This window comes from Drosophila tropicalis, unplaced genomic scaffold, assembly GCF_018151085.1.
Source record: "Drosophila tropicalis isolate 14030-0801.00 unplaced genomic scaffold, ASM1815108v1 contig_878, whole genome shotgun sequence".
Taxonomy (NCBI): Eukaryota; Metazoa; Arthropoda; class Insecta; order Diptera; family Drosophilidae; genus Drosophila; species Drosophila tropicalis.
Window position 1 is genome coordinate 13,894,583 of NW_027173374.1, and position 17,422 is coordinate 13,912,004.

General features: G+C 35.6%; 2 protein-coding genes across 5 annotated transcripts in view; one reads left to right on the forward strand and one right to left on the reverse strand.

The window, feature by feature from the left end:
• B9d1 (B9 domain-containing protein 1) overlaps window positions 1-17,422 on the reverse strand; it is a 42,895-nt gene that overhangs the window by 15,649 nt on the left and 9,824 nt on the right. The window lies entirely within an intron of this gene.
• AdamTS-A (ADAM metallopeptidase with thrombospondin type 1 motif A) overlaps window positions 1-17,422 on the forward strand; it is a 39,635-nt gene that overhangs the window by 8,236 nt on the left and 13,977 nt on the right. The window contains exon 1 of one of the 3 annotated variants that reach the window (XM_068300608.1): window positions 10,094-10,393. The exons of the other annotated variants lie outside the window; for them this stretch is intronic. The gene's annotated coding sequence lies outside the window, so the exon portion shown is untranslated. Of the gene's footprint in view, window positions 1-10,093; window positions 10,394-17,422 lie in introns of those variants that run through there. 3 annotated transcript variants of the gene reach the window in all.

The window sequence follows — 17,422 nt, forward strand, 5'->3', positions numbered from 1 at the left end:
TGCCAAAGACAGATGTGTGCCGAAGCCGACCGAAACAATGCTTATATCTGATAGGTCATAGATAAGATATTATTTGCGATATAGATCACAGATTAATATATGTATTCACCTACTTATGAATGAACTATCTATTATTGTCGGTGCCCTGCACCTCGTTAAAGAATTCCAAGTATTTTTCACAATTAACAAAATAAATCATTTAAATTTTAAAATAATAAATTGCTTGATGATAAGAGTTTTTCTTTCAACATACGGGCTTTTAATATTTTCGTCTGTCTGTCTCTATGCATATTTAATGCCTTCTCCTTCTCGCACATATTAATTTTTATTATTTACGCAAGTGCAAGTCTTGTCCATATTTATATATAAAAATGTATATGTATAACGTATATATATATATATTTTGGCATGTCTGGGTTTCTGGACGTCGATTTTTAATGTATAAACAATAATTCCATATTTCATATTTAGACAATTTTAAATATATAAAATGCATTTCTAAATTCGAAATGTGAATGTGAAGGACATTCCACCAAGAAATTACGCAAATAATTAAGAAATCCTTGTCCTTATCTGTTCTTAGGGGGAGACTCGAAGTCTTTTCTGAGGCTTTAGGTAATATTTCTTCAAGAACTCGGACAGAAGGGAGGGTCAATGTTCTTAGAATAAATAGTTTTTTGAATTAGTTTTGACTTATTTTTGATTCTAGCCTCGTAAATTGCAAAAATTTATATTTAAATATATGCATTTTCATACGAATATGTATATGTATATAAATTTTTGTATATTTATCGATTTGATTTTCAATTTTCAGTGCCAAAAAGCATTTGGCAATAAACGTTTGTAAAAACAAAACGAAAAAAAGAATCATTTTGAAATTTAAATCAGTTATATATTAAAATGTACGGCAGCAGTTGAGAAACATTTTTCTTATTTTCAATAATTATAATGATGGATGAGCATTTTTAAAACAATTTGTATGCCATGCACATACACACACACATACACACACACATACACACACAGACACACATATATGTACATCGTAAGTAGAAGTCATTGGCTTCAAAACTATCAACCTAAATGAACATTTCTTTTTGAGTTAAAGGCTCTAATACTCTGATAAAAAGCAAGCTATAAGCCAAATTGATCTTCGAATTTGATGATTTGATTAGTTCATTGGGATTAATATATGTGGGAAGATAAAGATCTTAAATAGAAGCTTAGGGGTAATAGACAAGTATGCATTAAGTTTAGCCGTATTTTTGAGATGTATGTAGGTTTAGATGTACAGTCAATGAATGTTTAAACAGCCAATATGAGCAGCTCCAAAATCAATATCAGTTTAAAATACCAAAAGACTTGACTGAAACTGAGATACCCTTGAGCTTTGAGAGGGTATCGAAAGGTTGAAAGATAAAGAAAGAGAAAACGTAAGTACACTTATTAATTTTAGCACTTCAAACAATTGTGGCAAAGAAAAAAAATTTATATATATACACAAATACATATGTATGTATGTATTTTTATACCCTTGCAAAAAGGGTATATTAATTTTGGTCAGAAGTGTGCAACGCATAGAACGAAGCATCTCCGACCATACAAAGTATATATATTCTTGATCAGCACGACGAGACGAGTTCAACTAGCCATGTCCGTCCGTCCGTCCGTCCGTCCGTCCGTCCGTCCGTCCGTCCGTCCGTCTGGATCAACGCAAACTCCTCCTAGACCGTAAGAGCTACAGAGCTGAAATTTTGCACGTAGGCTTGTATATACTGCAGGCGTTGTATATCTCGGATTCAGCCGGATCGTACCACTATATCATATAGCTCCCATACAAACCCCAAAGTCACGAACAGTGACTTTTCTCAATAACTTCGTTGTTTTCTATGCTATTATCGTGAAACTTAATATTAGAGAGTTTACTACGCCTATAAGCGACTATGCCAAATTTGATCAAGATCGGGTGACTATATCATATAGCTCCCATACAAACGGCCAAGTCACGAACAGTGACTTTCTCAATACCTTCGTTATTTTCTGAGCTATTGTCGTGAAACTTAATATTAGAGAGTTTACTACGCCTATAAGCGACTATGCCAAATTTGATCAAGATCAGGTGACTATATCATATAGCTCCCATAGGAACGATCGGTGGAAATCAGTGACTTTGATCAATATCTTCGTTATTTCCTATGATTGTAGGCCTTTCTTTCTCAAGCTTAAGCCTTTTTAGATAAAACGTTCTTCCACATTGATAGCTAATAGGTAAGGATAGAGTTACCAAAAAAGTTGCAAGGGTATACAAACTTTGACGCGGTCGAAGTTAGCCCCGGCCCTCTGGTTTTTTTTTGCTTAGGTAAACCAAAAGCAGGCGTGTCAATTGCTCAACAATATAAACAAATTGCCATGTTCAGCATCTCAAGCGACAACAAACAACAACAGCAGCAGCAACAACAATAACAACAACAGCAAGAAGCCGCTTCGGCAGCAGTTGTAAAATCTATTATTAATAAATTTGTTAACTTTACTTGCGACAGGCGCAAATTTGTCAAATGCCTAAAGCTCAGTGCCCGAAATGAGCTCTACGGGAAAGGTTAACCGTGCTGACTGCTCGGCAATTCCCCGGGATAAACATTTAAATTCAAATTATGAATTTGTTTAGCTTGATTATAAATACTGACTGAATACATACATTTATTATTTTGTTGTTGTTGTTGCTGCTGTTGTTTGTATAGGCTGAGAGTATGTATTGTATGAGAGTTACTCGTGCCTTGTTATTGTACAATTAGTTGTATTTATGTTGCGGCTGCGGCCGTCTGTCGTCTGTATAATTAAACGATCATTAGTCGTATTTAGCGCACAGCCAAAAAGCCAAAATTTGGGTCATTACCAAAAACTAGACCAAACAATGGCATACATACACGTGCTGGCAGGCAGCTCCATATAGTTATGGGTCGGAGGCTGGCAGCTTGGACCTAGATGTTTATTTTGATTATGATTATGATTATGGCCATACGGAACATCCGAGAAATTCATCTGTTCTTCATAAATATATACATTCATAGGTACGTTAGTATGGAATAAGATGGTATATCTAGAAGCAAGATGTTCATTGAATTTCAATCGTGGGAACTTGGCATCTAATTCGCAAATGAGCCAAATTGTCGGGGCCATTGGCCAGTTTGCTTTGATTCTTCTGGGCTGTGGGTTTGTTTGTTGGCTTAAGGTGGTTTGCCCTCAGGCTGCTTGTTTTGGATCACTGACAACTAAACTCAATTATTGCTTAATGAAATCGACAAAGATATACAAACATACATATGTACTTATATAAACCAATATATGGATGTATGTATGTGTATTAAAATGGGAACTGCCAACGCCCCGGCATATTGGTAAAGAAATAGAATCGATTATTGCTAACCGTAACAGTTTTTTGTTTGTAAACCTGCCAGGCATGTGTCAAGGAAATTAGGTCAAACTGGTAGAAAATGAAACGAAAGAAACTTGTTTCACAGTATAAATGACAAGACACAATTGTGCATGGGATACAGAAAAATCTATACCTCTGATGGGTATATTTGTTTGCACTACAACTTTCCATAGATGGCAGTCAGTTTAACCCTTGGACTAAGTGGATTACCATCTCCATTATCGATCATCTATCTTGATATTAATATTGGCTCTAAACTCATGTGACTTGTATGTCTCTTGGTATGCGGCAAGTTAAGTAGTGTGGCACACCTTTTGCTCTATGTAAAGTGACAGTTAGGGTGAGTAACTATTTAGTCACTTGTTGAAACTGGCGACGATCGACCTACCCACTAAGAAAATATTGTCTATGGCCAGCCTGTGCACAATGTGTGGGTCTCTCTCCCTCTCTCTCACTCTTATTCAAAATAACAACAGCAGCAGCAGCAACGAGTCAAGTACATCAACCTCAAGTGGCTCTCATTTGCTTACCAAATACAAAAAGTCTCTAATATTATAGTATAAAAAAAAAAAACTGAATAATTAAATACAAAAATGCCTTATTTGCTGCCCTGGAGAAGCCTTCAGTTGCACTGGTTTTGCCCACTTGCAAAAAAGAAAAAATTCAACGTAACCAAATTGGTAACGGAGACGAATCGTTAGCAAAAAGTTGAAGTGGTTTCGTTTTAGCCAAACTGAGAGATGCATGAACTTCGAGAGTCAGCCAAGCCATACATTCACTCCATTTTTGTACCAAACATTAAACAATTCAAAACGATTGAATTGAAATTGAAATTGAAGTTTTCTTCATCTTTGTCTTCCTAGATGACCATAAATAAGAAACAATAGAAAAGAAGAAAAAAATAATAGATACTAGCCATAATTTTTGGTTTGTTTGCCAAGCATCATCAAAGCCAGCCAGTCTTCCGGAAATTGTAAAGAATTAGCCCTTTTTTGTGTATACCCTGGCATAGGGTATTATGGGACTATTTAAGAGTTTTTAATGTTAATAAAGAAGATTATTGATTTAATTTGGCCTATCGCGTCTAGGGTATAACAGGAACGGTATATTGAAACGTTTTTTAAGTTTCCGTGTTTTTTTCCCTGTATTTACATATTGTAGGATGGTTCTTATAGGTCTTGAGACAGAAAACATATGGACTGAATGGTTTAAAAGGCCAAAGACTGGACTCCCATATTTGTATGTACATACATATGTGTCTATGAGAGGGAAGAGGCCCAATTTTATTTCAATTTGTAAACATGTCAATGTGAACAACAGCAACTAATTGCCTGAGAACATCCGACAGCTGCAGGAATCTGTGGGCGCCATTACAGATCAGTTTTTAGTACCATCGCCAAAACTAGGGAATGGAATGGGTTGGGGTTGGAGGGGCGCCATTACAAGGTTAATACATTTTTTTGGCTGTCCAATTGGACTTGTCTGGTCTGGTGTGGTCTTAAATGTCAAGTGCGACGATGACTATTTTAACACATGCTGGCAAATTCTCAAAATATTACAGCTAAAAGTGACATCAAATCGTTTGTCTGGCATTCTTATTGTCATGGGCAATAAGAGCGGAACGGCATTTTATATACAATTTGCCCACACAGTGAAATGGCATATTAAGGTCCACAAGATAAAGACGAATTGCGTCTAATGTAAGTGGTTGTCTCTTTGTTTTTCTGCATGGTATATTGAAGTCGGCTTGACAACTTAGACATTTCATTTTGTTAATGGAGTTCACAGATCTCGAACATTTGCGCCAATTCATGCACAAGTCTCTGTCTATGGGATGATTCTTGTAAAAATTCTAGAAACAAATAAAAAAAGAAACAGTAATAATAATAATAATCATAGCAATTTCAACACTTTCAGCATTAATATGTGAGTGGTATGGTTATATATGTATATATTTTTTTTTATCTGCTTTTGTTTTTGATGAGAACTGTCAAAAAAATTAAGAAATTCCAGTACAGTGGCCATCAATGGGTAGAGATCCAAGTCTGGACCCAGGCCAAGTGTTTCTTGTTGTTGTTGTTGTTGGTGTTGTAGTTGCCTTCCTAGTTAATGAATATAATCTCTTTTGATGGATTGAACAGCGATCCAGAGCCCAGTCCACAAAAGCCAAAAGAGCCAAAGCTCGGCTTTGTTGGACCAAAAACTTGGCATTGCCATGAACTTTATTTTGTTTTCATTTCATTTCATTTGATTGTCTTTGTGTCCGCTTTTTTATGCCTTTTTTTTTTTTTTTTTTTTTGTTTCTGGTGCGTAATAATATGAAAAATTTATTAATTTTTATGGCTTATAATTTATTTAGCGTCACCCAATCAGCAGCTTTTCACAAACAACCAAGATAACCGAAATGTAAAATGCTCAATTTTGTAAATACCCTAACATATATAGGTTTATATAAACGTTTATTGATATTTTTGCCCTATAAGTATATAGAAGATTAAGATAAGAACCATTCTGATTGCCAGCAATTAGTATTAATGGCCATTTAAATGAATTCGATTACGATTTGCTGGTAATTGCTTTAATGATGGGTTTTGTCCGATCCTTTCGCTAGTTAAGAACTAAACAAACAAAATTTAATGAATTCTTTCAAAAAAGCTTCAGTTAGCAGTTCCGGCTTCAATTTTCAAATAGGGCACGCACTTGCCTTGTCTCAATTAACTTAGATCTTATCTTTCCTACACATATACATATAAGTATGTATGTGTTTCGTGTGTTTGTAACTTTTGGATTCTGTGAAAACCAGTTTTACATAAAACTAAGACTAGAGATGGCTACGGGCCGAACACGAACACGACGTTTAAGCTCAGCACGGTGATTTTTCAGAGTTTCAAATCTGAAATCTTTGAAAATGAATATGATATAACAAATTGTTGTTTGACCCTTTAAGTTTAAGGCCCAAACCCATGGACAATGCAAACCGACACGGCCCGTAGCCATCTCTAGTCCAGAATGAAGCTCTGCTTTAACTCATGCCTTTACTTCTCATTCTTTTTTGTAGTTTGTTTTCGGGGTTCCTTAATTTTTGTGGCCTGTCGCTTTTATTTCAGTTTGGTGGGCGCAAAAACAAAAATTTAATGAAGCGTTAATAAGTGCCCCCACCGCAAAAAAAGGGCTCTTTTCATATGTATCGACAGCAAGACAACAATGTCATGTATTGTATCTATGTACCTTTATTATTTACTTTGTATATTTGGGTATTTTGCATATTCATAGGGTACTCGAAGAAAAGGGCCCAATGTTACGAGCGACGCGTGTTCGAGGCCTATAGAAAAATTCATGTTGGGTATTTAATCAAATCGTTAAAAGCTCTCATTAGTATTTGTACAGTTGTTGTAATTAAGAGTCAAGCAAATGTTTCTGTTTACGAAAGTTGCCCAATTAGACAAGAGACAAATGAATGACATGATTGTAAAAGTTTCTTCATCTTATTCTTCATTAAATTGTAATAATAATTCATTAGGAGGCCCAAATAGTGCCGGCTGTTGCTGATGGCAGGAGCGACAGCAAAGCCAACAGCAACAGCAGCAGCAACATCAGCAGCGGAAGCAACAAAAAATCAATCATTGGGCCTTAAAATATGGCAGCGACTGCGCCCTTTAAAATTTTCTTGTTGCTGCCGCTGCTGCTGATGCTGCTGCTGCTGCTGTCGTTGGCTGAGCAACATTTGTTTGTTCTGTCTTGTGTCGCATGGCCAATGCTGCTCATGCTGTATTTGGTGCTAGCTGGCGTAGCAGTCGCAGACTCAGCAGCCACTATATGTGGCAGCAACACCAACACCAGCATCAAGTGATCTTTCAGTTGCTCGCGAGACGCAGAGTCAGGCATATTTGCCTGCTCCTCCAACGCAGGCAACGCGACACACTCATATACAAGGCTGCATATAGCTTATATGCATATAACGAAGGATTGCATTTCCTCTGGATTTAATTTACTTGTTTTATTGCCAAGGCTTGGCTCGCGTAAACGTCTTATAAATTGCGCAGGCGCGAACTCGGTGGGAGCATAAGTTTAGTGAACTCGAATTTGCCAGTTCGTTAGCAGCAGGAACAACAACTACACAACAACAACAACAACATCGTTTTCTGTTCCCAGTACTTGTGCTCCTTTGTATTGATATTTCGTGGTTTTTTTCTGTTTGGCTTTTGTCGTGAGTTACCATCACATCTTACTACGGGCTCTTATTGCATGTTGGTGTTACGCCTGCAACTAAATTACAGTGTATCCCCTATGCAAGTGCGTCTTCTTATAAAAGGGCAACAAAATGTCTTCGTCTGCAAAAGGAAATTACAGCCGGGATGATGATGTTCCGAAACTGCATTTAACCATAATGCAGTTCATCAAGGTAATCAATGTTGGACTTTCTCCTGATGAAACATTAAAACGAAAAAAAACCAACAAAATACTAGCATAAAATGACTTTTTAACCATTTGGCCATTTTCGATTCCGTTTTTTATGGCGGCCTCAATTAGTGTGTGCTATAAAAATAAAGCAGCAGCAGAAGCAGGCGAAAACTCCCAATAGGAGGGGCTGCTTGAGAAATCTGCGAACTGTAATTATTTGGAAATATCGAAAAACAAATACCCTGGAGAGTCTGGCTGAAATCCAAGACCTAACTTAGTTGCTCAAGCATCATGCATTTTCTTCCAAACAGTCACAGACTTATCTAACAACCCTCTCAAAAAATATATTGTTATAAAATTTATGCTCAACAAATGCTCAGCATAGAATTTTTGCCTTGTTGTTTTTTCCGTACATACATATGTATGAATGTACGAGTAGATGGTCCATCATAAAAATACATTTTAATACCCAATTATGATTTAAGATATGCGCGTAATTAGGAAATCATAACAACTGTTCACTTGAAAGCATTTTAATTGGAGCATTTGACCGATCTACAGCAGATTGTACAAATAAGTAGGGAAATATATATATAGGTATTTATTATTAAAATAGATTAAATTTTGTGTTCACTCCAATCCAATCTTCTTTGATGGAAACTAATAGAAAGCATTAGTAGTACTTTAGTTAAGTTAGTTGTAGTTTATCCTTATGATAGATAAAGTCAAATAATATGACTTGAAGTTTTAAAAGAGAGAGATATCTTTTTTCTAGATATGCTGAGTGCTGGCCATGGTTATTCATTAGTATTAAGTATTGCAGGTTCTTAGATCTTTTCCGATATGCAAGGCAAATGTCAAGTGGTTCTGGTATTGAATTTTATTACGCTGAGAAAACAAAACATAAAAAATAAAAACAAAAATAAACAATCGAAAGAAGAAAAACAAAGAAGAACAAAAATATAAAAAATAAAATCATCAAACTTTGCCGGTTTGGCTAGTTAAATCGTTCATATGTTTATAAATCGCATAAATGTCGCACTTTCAGGGACAATAACATAAATTAAAGTTAATTAAAGTGCAAAATGAGGCTAAGAATTGCTTAAACAAATTTCATTTGTTATTTCGTTTCGTTTTATTTGAATAATAAATTCAAAATAAGAATATTTGTCGAATATTTCTTCCAGGAAGCTTCGTTTTGTCAGAGGAACACAAAAATACATATTGAGATCAACGCACCCACATGGCAGAAACGAATCTTTAAGAATCTAAATAAATTTTTGGATGTGGGCGTGGCACGGCATCGTATGCATGTGTGTATGTGTGTATGTATATGTCATTGACAGTTGACAATTAACGCCCAAAATAAGCAGAAAACTTTACCACAAATTGCAAAAGATAGACAAATGCGGCATTGACAATTTGTTTGTATGTATTTTTGTTTTTGTTTCGTTTTCGAAAAATGACCCAAAAATTCATAGGCATTCCGTTTTTATTGGATCATAAAGTTCTAGGAAGAAGGCGTTAGTTAAATGAGCCAAGGCGACACACCCTGGCACACTCCAGTCGATCGTCGATCGTTGATGACGTTTCCATGGCTCTTATGTCATGGCCGGATCTGGCATAGACCCAATGGGGAACCAGTGCCAAGTGCCGATTGAAGCAATAAACAATTGTGATGATTTTCTTCTAGGTTGCCAATTTTATCGATATTTCCGCTTTAACAGCAGCGGCGCTAAGATCAAGAACATTGCGAACCCCTGGGCGCCTGCATACCTCAGATATTTAGTCTCCTCTTGCAATTTATATGGCATTTATCAGATTGTCATCGACCGAAGAATTGTTTTGAGTATCTGTGCAGTGGTACAGTAGTAGAGAATAAATATTGTACGAGTATTAGCTGCCTAAAGCTTTATTAGCTAGAGCAGCAGCATGCTAGAAAATATAAAAGAAATGAGTGTATCCACACATAGAAAGCAAAACAAATATAATTCTAAAATTAAAATCGCCAGAGAGAGAGTTGTTGCTGAGAGTAAAGCTTCAGAAGGATTTCAGTGAAAGAAAACAACACATGCAGATGTAGATCTATGTATGTAGATTCACAGCATCAAATTCTATCCCGATGTTTCAAGTATACTAAACTTCAAGTGTATACATGTATTCAAAAACTAGCCATGAGCCAACGTATTCTATGAGAGGAAAAAGCGCAAAATTTTGCGCGAAAAATTTCTATGCGTATTCAGTCTGTTTTCGAATTCCGGACATGAACCGACGCCGGGGCGGCGAATTATTTTCGTATATACATATGTATATATAAATATCTATAAGAGATATATCGTATATGGCTTTATATTAAAGCACAACGTCGAAATTCGAATCCTTTTTAATCAAATATTTGTGCAACGGCAACAAAGTGAAATGCATACGAAATCTTATACACAGTGCTCTCATAATTATAAAATCGAAATTGCATAAGTTTTATTATATATATTTTGATTCTTCGAGTGAAAATTATTGTTGGCTTACATCAAAGTGTCGTCCCATACTATCAACACAGAGGTGAATATTTTGCCACGATTGCATTGAGGACCCAATAAAACCATTCGCAATTATCGATATTATTCGGAATTCCCGCTTGGCTCTTTCATAAATCTTATTTCCTCGCACATAATCAAAATGAAATTATCATTTCAATTACTTACACTCACTAAAACTAATTTGCCAAATTCCAAAGTGTAAAATAATTTATTTCAATTTATATATTCGGGTAGTATAGGAAATCTATTTTTAATGGTTGCTTTACACAAACTTTGAAAATTTCAAATTCGAATTTCCGAAAGCGGCCCAAGAAAAAACAAATGTTTATGCAAAACTTTCACACATTTCCAAAAATGCCAAAAGGCGAAAATTTAGAACTATAAAAATCATGAAATTAAGTAAACACGGCGCCCTTCACTAAAAATAGTAATCCACCCACCGCAGAGCTAGAAAATCAAAGAGAAAAAAATAATCATTTCAGTGGGCCTATTCAAAGGCGAGTTTTTCTTAGTTTGTACACTCATTTCCAGTTCTTTTTTTGTATTTGTCCATAGAAACTTACTGCATCTGATCGTTCAGAAAGACTGTAATGGCTTTTGTGACTTTTAATCTGATCAATCAACACATAGCTTTCAGATAAGACAAATGGATGGGGAGATGAGTTTTTCAAAACAAACTTCATATTAAACTGTATGTTCCTTATTAATTAGATAAGTTCTTTTTCTTTGCATGCGCTGCAAAAGTCAGCCAAACCAAACAAAACATCAGGAAATGTGCGTAGGGAAAATGTTGAAAAAATAAACAAAAAACGAAAAAAGAATGGTCTAAAAAAAAGTTTCGACAAATGATGAGTGAGAAAGCTTTGAGGTCAGATTTATGGTTTAAATAAAATTTCCAAATAGCAACAAGCTTAAAAGAGAAGAATCACAAATTAGCTATAACCGCCGTGTCTATATACCCTTTCTCTTAATATCGGACTGTAAACAAAGTAAATCACAAGAACTAAACTTTCCAAAGCATTCCAATCAATATCAGAATGACAAAGGGAAGGGGAAGTGTGTCATTATGGAGGGGCAGAATTCTCATTTCCTTTAACAACTTAATGCATGGATTGTAATTGGAAATTGGTGATGAACCATTATCGATATCGATAAAACTTACTAATGCTGGTAGCAACTGAAGTCCGTTGGGTGAATTTCAAGTAAAGTCAAGTTTAAAGTAAGAGTCCAGTGAATATACTCACACAAATAAGAAGAGTATGAAAGCAGAAAAAACTGTATGGAAGCGAAAGCAATCGAGGATGAGGATGCTGAGATACCAAAAATAGCACATGTCTGTCTTTTTATACTTTTTTTTTTGCAATCTTTTTTTTATTTTCATTTATTTACTTCACCTTCCTTTTGTGCTAATTTTTTTCTATTTTTTTGTATGTTCTTTTTGTTTATTTGGCATGGCAAAAAAAAAAAGACTGAAGCGTGTCAGAATTTTTTTCTTGTTTTTGATATATTTGTTTGAAATTTACACAAACTCGTGTGTGCGTGTGCAGCGAGTTGAACGGCCATTAAAACTATGATATAATACTCAACGAGGAAATCATAAAATTGTTTAATTAACCCACCAAAAATGAAAAAGAAAAAAAAAAAAGAAATATTAAACAACAAAACACAAAGAGGGCAAGAGGCAAAGCGAAAGTAAAAAGGCCGGGGCCAAAAGAAAGACGAAGACGAACTTGCAATAAAATGACAAAAACAAAAAGGAAATAATTGTGATATAAACAGATATAAATAATTATAATACGTAAAACAGAAATCGGACAATAAACAAACGAAACAAACAATGAAATCTTTGAGCTTGCCGGAAAAGTAACAATGGCTCTTTGAGTTCACATTGAAAGATATGATCTTTATTTATATGATTAGATTGCATATTTAACAAATCTTTTGTTTCTATGACAAACTGATAAAATCGCCTGCTAGTATATAGGGCATATAGAATAGAACACATGTAGACATTTGGCATACAGTCTGAGTGCCTCCACCCTCGCTGCTGTCTGGCACGGATATATACATATACATATATGTATATTCGATTCAATTTATTAACTGAGACCAGACATGTTCAATTTCATTTTACACATATATTTTATATGTCTGTAGCCGTATTATTTTTTGCTTTTGTCCTGTTTTTTAAGTGACATAATTTTTGAGAACTTTGGTATTTAAAAAAACAAAAAAATTAAACAAATAAAAATCAAAATGATGGCGTTTATTTTGGCAAATCACTGAACCATAAATAAATAACCCAAAAAATGCTCTAATAGCCTAAGTGGGGGGTGTTAAAATGTTATAAATATGCCTTAGCCAATGCATTAACCAGTGGGCGGTACAAGACACTACAAGAAAAATCCCATCCCAAATCCCATCCAACTGAAAGGCAAATAGAAAAAGCAAATTATTTCAATAATTTTCATACTCAAACAAATTTTAATTACATTTTTGCTTTTGCTTGTTAATGGAACGAAAGAGGGAAAGGGAAAGACAAGGAATAAATTATATTTAGAAAACTTATTAGATATATAATCCCTCAATAAATTGTAGAAAGAATTGCCAGAACCTCATTGCAAAACCAACTTCCCAGTTAAGCTCTGAGAATGCAGATATAGAGAATGTATATAGAAAACCCGTTAATTTAGATATATCATGAATTGTGTGACTGTCGTATTGTCATGTATTGTTTGTGGGACTGGACAAGCAAAACGTGTCGGAAGTTGCATGACAATGACAGCTAAACATGCCGAGAGAATTCTCCCAACTTGCAATTAACACTTGTCGCATTACCTGCTTCACTTGACCCGGTCCGATCCGATACGGTTCGATGGCATGTTTTTGTTTTCTGTCGTTCGTTGTGGGCTGCGCTTCCTTCCTTGCTTCCTTTCTGCCGTTTGATCTTATTGTTTTGTAAATATAATTTATTATGTCGAAAGACTGTGAATATTGTCACTCTTCCCGCTCTCGATCTCCCGTTTGGTTGGTTGGCCAATCAATTTTAATTATCGAACAAATTAATCAGTCCGCAACTTTTTGTATCATTAAGATTAATGATGTCGGTCAAGTTGGGTGGTAACCAAGGGTACCAAACTTGCTTGCTGTCTCCTCTATCTCGCAGTCCGGCTGGCTTATGCAAATATATTCACATACATATAGTATTAATCGTTTATATATTTATATATGCTTGTGTAGTAGATCACTTGAGAGCCCAAACATGAGCCTGAACTCAAAACTTGGCGCGTATCTCACATGGCGCGACCCTAATGAGCCGTGGCAAATGTGATTAGAGCGCACATTAATTGGTTGCTTTGTTTAATTAGAAGCGTACGAGTATTTCCCAATCTAACCAAAAACAAAAAAAAAAATTACGAAAAGAAAAAAAAATTGAAAACAATAAATAATTGTCACAATGCCCAGCGCTAAAAAGGTCACTGACCTCACAAATTTGGACTGATTCATAAAGCGTATGTCCCAAGGAATATTTTGTGAAAGAGAAAATGAAATGGAAATCGAAATCGAAATGCAGATCAACGAATCGAGGGTGGAGGCAAAAATCTCGATCTGCGTCAAGCATCAACCTTTTCGACTTGACGTATACGACAGATACAACAATAACAACAACAAAATGTACACGCCTCAAAATTAATTTGCAGCAATTTTAAATTGGACACTGCACTGTAATGAATAATTCATATGCAGTCCGAAAACTGAATGAAATGCCAAAAAGGCAAAGCCAAAGCCAAAGGCAAAGGCAAAGTCAAAGACTTTCAGGCTTCAACTTCAACTTGCACTTCAAGTCACGGGCATGGGCCTGGACATGGGCAGGGGCATGGGCATTCGATATGAACCCCAATGACTGACAGACTGAAATACGAGCACAAATCGCTTGTGGGTTGGTGTGGGGGGTTAAGTAGAAGGGGTTGGCCCAATGCTCATGCAAATTTTTTTTTTAGCGATTAAAAACCCATAACTTATATTATCAACGCAAAGCGCTGAGGTTAATTGACAGACAGCCAGACAAACTCGCCCAGACGTTGCACACACAAACACACAAAGAAAGATACAAAAAAGAGAAGAAAAAAAATAACAAAATGACAATAATTAGAATAAATGAAACCATGTGAAGGTTTTTGCAAAAAGCTTTTCCGCATAGTTTGTGACATTTTATTATAAGTCTATGCACTTTGCCAGCGACTTTATGACATTTACTCAATGCCGGGGTTTCCCACCACCACTCACCACTCAAACAATAATATTCAAATTTCACATACAACAACAACAACAACCAACACAGAGTAAAACCAAGCAAGTCTTCTTCTATGGAACAGAATCAAAGCCAAAGTTCTTGTTGTTTTCTCAAGAACTGCACGCTGAGAATTTTGATTTTGATATTCCTACATAGCCTTAAAGTTGCCAAGTTGGCTTACTCGGAAGGAATGTCCACGGGGAGAACAATTTTCTGGATCATTGAAACTATCAGTGGAAATCGAAACCACACTTAAAGTGCCATCAATTGAACTGACAACTTCTTTATGCTAAAAAATATGAAATATCTGCGTATAAAGTATAAAGTTTTAATGCTTAATGGGCCTTTAATACGATGATTGATGCGGCGCCAATTCGAGTCCCCATCCCAGTCTCTTCTGAAGTCAATTCAAAATGCAATCATATGGCAAAAACAAAAAACCATTGCTTCCACTGACAGTGACATGGGCGGCGCGCCTCCATTTCGTTTCTTCTCAATGCCCAATGCCAACAACCCGCTAGCAACCACTTCCATCATTCTCAGCATGGTCATCTGTTTCCAATGAAAAGCCTCACGGATTGCCAAGCCCACCATTAAATTCAAATAAAATACCGAAAAGAATATACATATGTACGTACACCCCATTTGGCCTAATACTTTTGATGTGAATCTGTTGCAGAGAGTTCTTAACATACCACCACGGCCATTAATTTCATATCAATTGTACTTTGGAACACTCACCTGTAGGTATATTTTGTTTAACCTGCTGAAAGTCTTAATTACCAAATTTTTCAACTCATAATTTGGCCCCTCTATCCATAAACACAACACAAAATAAAAGAAAAGAGAAGATGAACACCAACAAATTGACTACCAAATTTTCCATGACTCAGTTTTGGGCTATCTTGGTGGAAAAATCATATAAATATCTTACTATATTTATTTAATTGCCACAAATATTTCACTCATCATAAATGAGTAAATAGATAGATCTGCATATAAGTTTATCAAGAATGTAGACAGGAGCGGATTTTCCTAAATTTGATTTTATAACTTTAAGGAAAGGAATCAATTTGTCAGCAGTTTAAGGATTTTTCCTCGATATAAATTTGAACTGGCTTTAAAGCAAATTCGTTTGCTAATTTGTAAATTTGTGTCAGAAACTTTCTCTTAATGGACCTGGAAATTTTTATTAAGGGTTCCAAAGTTTAAGATAAGAGTTTTAAAAAATAAAAATCCGCCACTGTCTATGACAGAAAGAACTCTAGGCACACAGAAACAGAAATAGAATTATTTATTTATAGTAGGTAAACGACACTTAGTCAGCATTTAATTGACTACGAGGGTGGGAGGGAATTATTACAAAGTGAAGTGAGGTATGGGGGGAAGAGAAGATGCGGGGGCATGAGCCATTTGATTGATATGCAACAACGGACACATCATTTGAGAGTGTCTTGTCTTTGTGTCAGAAATGCAATTCATCAAATTGTTCAAATCAATTGAATATTTTTATTTTTTCGATTAAGTTGCGCTTTGTAATTTGACAAACAAACTTGGATGGGTGAAAGAAGGAAAGGGGATGGAGGGTAATTTAATGGCTATTAAGCCAAACGCTGCGAGAATGTTTACAAGGATGATAATGGGCAACGGCAATGGCAATGGCTCAATTGAACTGTCTGATGAGGCTCTCGTAACTCAAACGCATAATCAGAGACAATTAAACAATTGCACAACAATAACAACAACAAGACAAACAACAAACAAACAATGCATGTCAATGAATATTCTTTTCCTCTGTCTCTCTGTTATTGTTGTTGTTGTTTTCATTCTCATGTCGCTGGCATTTCAAGTTTATTCACATTTCCTTGCCAACATAAACTTTAAGCGTTTAACTGAAGCCTTTTGCCTCCCTCTCAAAGTAGAATTCAATTTGTTTATTTTCACTGCACACACATACACACCACATGCTCGATTGGTCGTTTCCCCCAATCGTTTCATCCAGTTTCAGATGCATTGTCATTGCCATCGAACGAAGAAGCAAAGCCAGTTGTTGGCATGGAACAGGATTCTGGCTGTTGCCATCTTCCTGCTGGTGCCTTCTTTGAAAATAAATATTTGCAAATGTTTAACATTTTTGGCATTCCTTGAGTTAATTGTTTTGTTTAAACATTTGGGCATGGGCGATTATTTAAGTAAATCTAACAATAAGTACTTGCTGCTAGTTTGGTGGGTGGTTTTTTTTTTTCCACAACCTGAGCGAACCACTTAAAAAATAAACAATAATTGAAATGGTCTGTTTGTGGCCTCAAGGCACCAGCCATATGCATTCCCTTTACCAGTTCTTTAAGTTTTATACGAGGGGTATAAACGACTAAACTATGGAAATTTTACTCATCAAATGGTTGTTGATAGTAAAATTAAACACTCGATATTAAGGAAAAAAGAAATGGGAATCTCAGTTTCAATCCTTATTTAAACTTATGTTATACTTGAAATGTATTTTTAATTCTATTAAACATTCAAGTTAAGCCTCTTAGGCGTGTGTATACATATGGAGTACATATTGATAGCCACGTTCTTTCAGCTAATTAGGCCATCTGTTCTATGCAGTCCAGCACCAGCCACCCATTGGCTTTCATTTTCACACCAAGACACCAGGCGCAGCCTTTGAAGTGGCCGTGTGAAATTCAAGTTAATTTCTATATAGTTTTATTTTGTGTTGCTGTTGTTGTTGATGTTATTACTCTCGTTAATTTA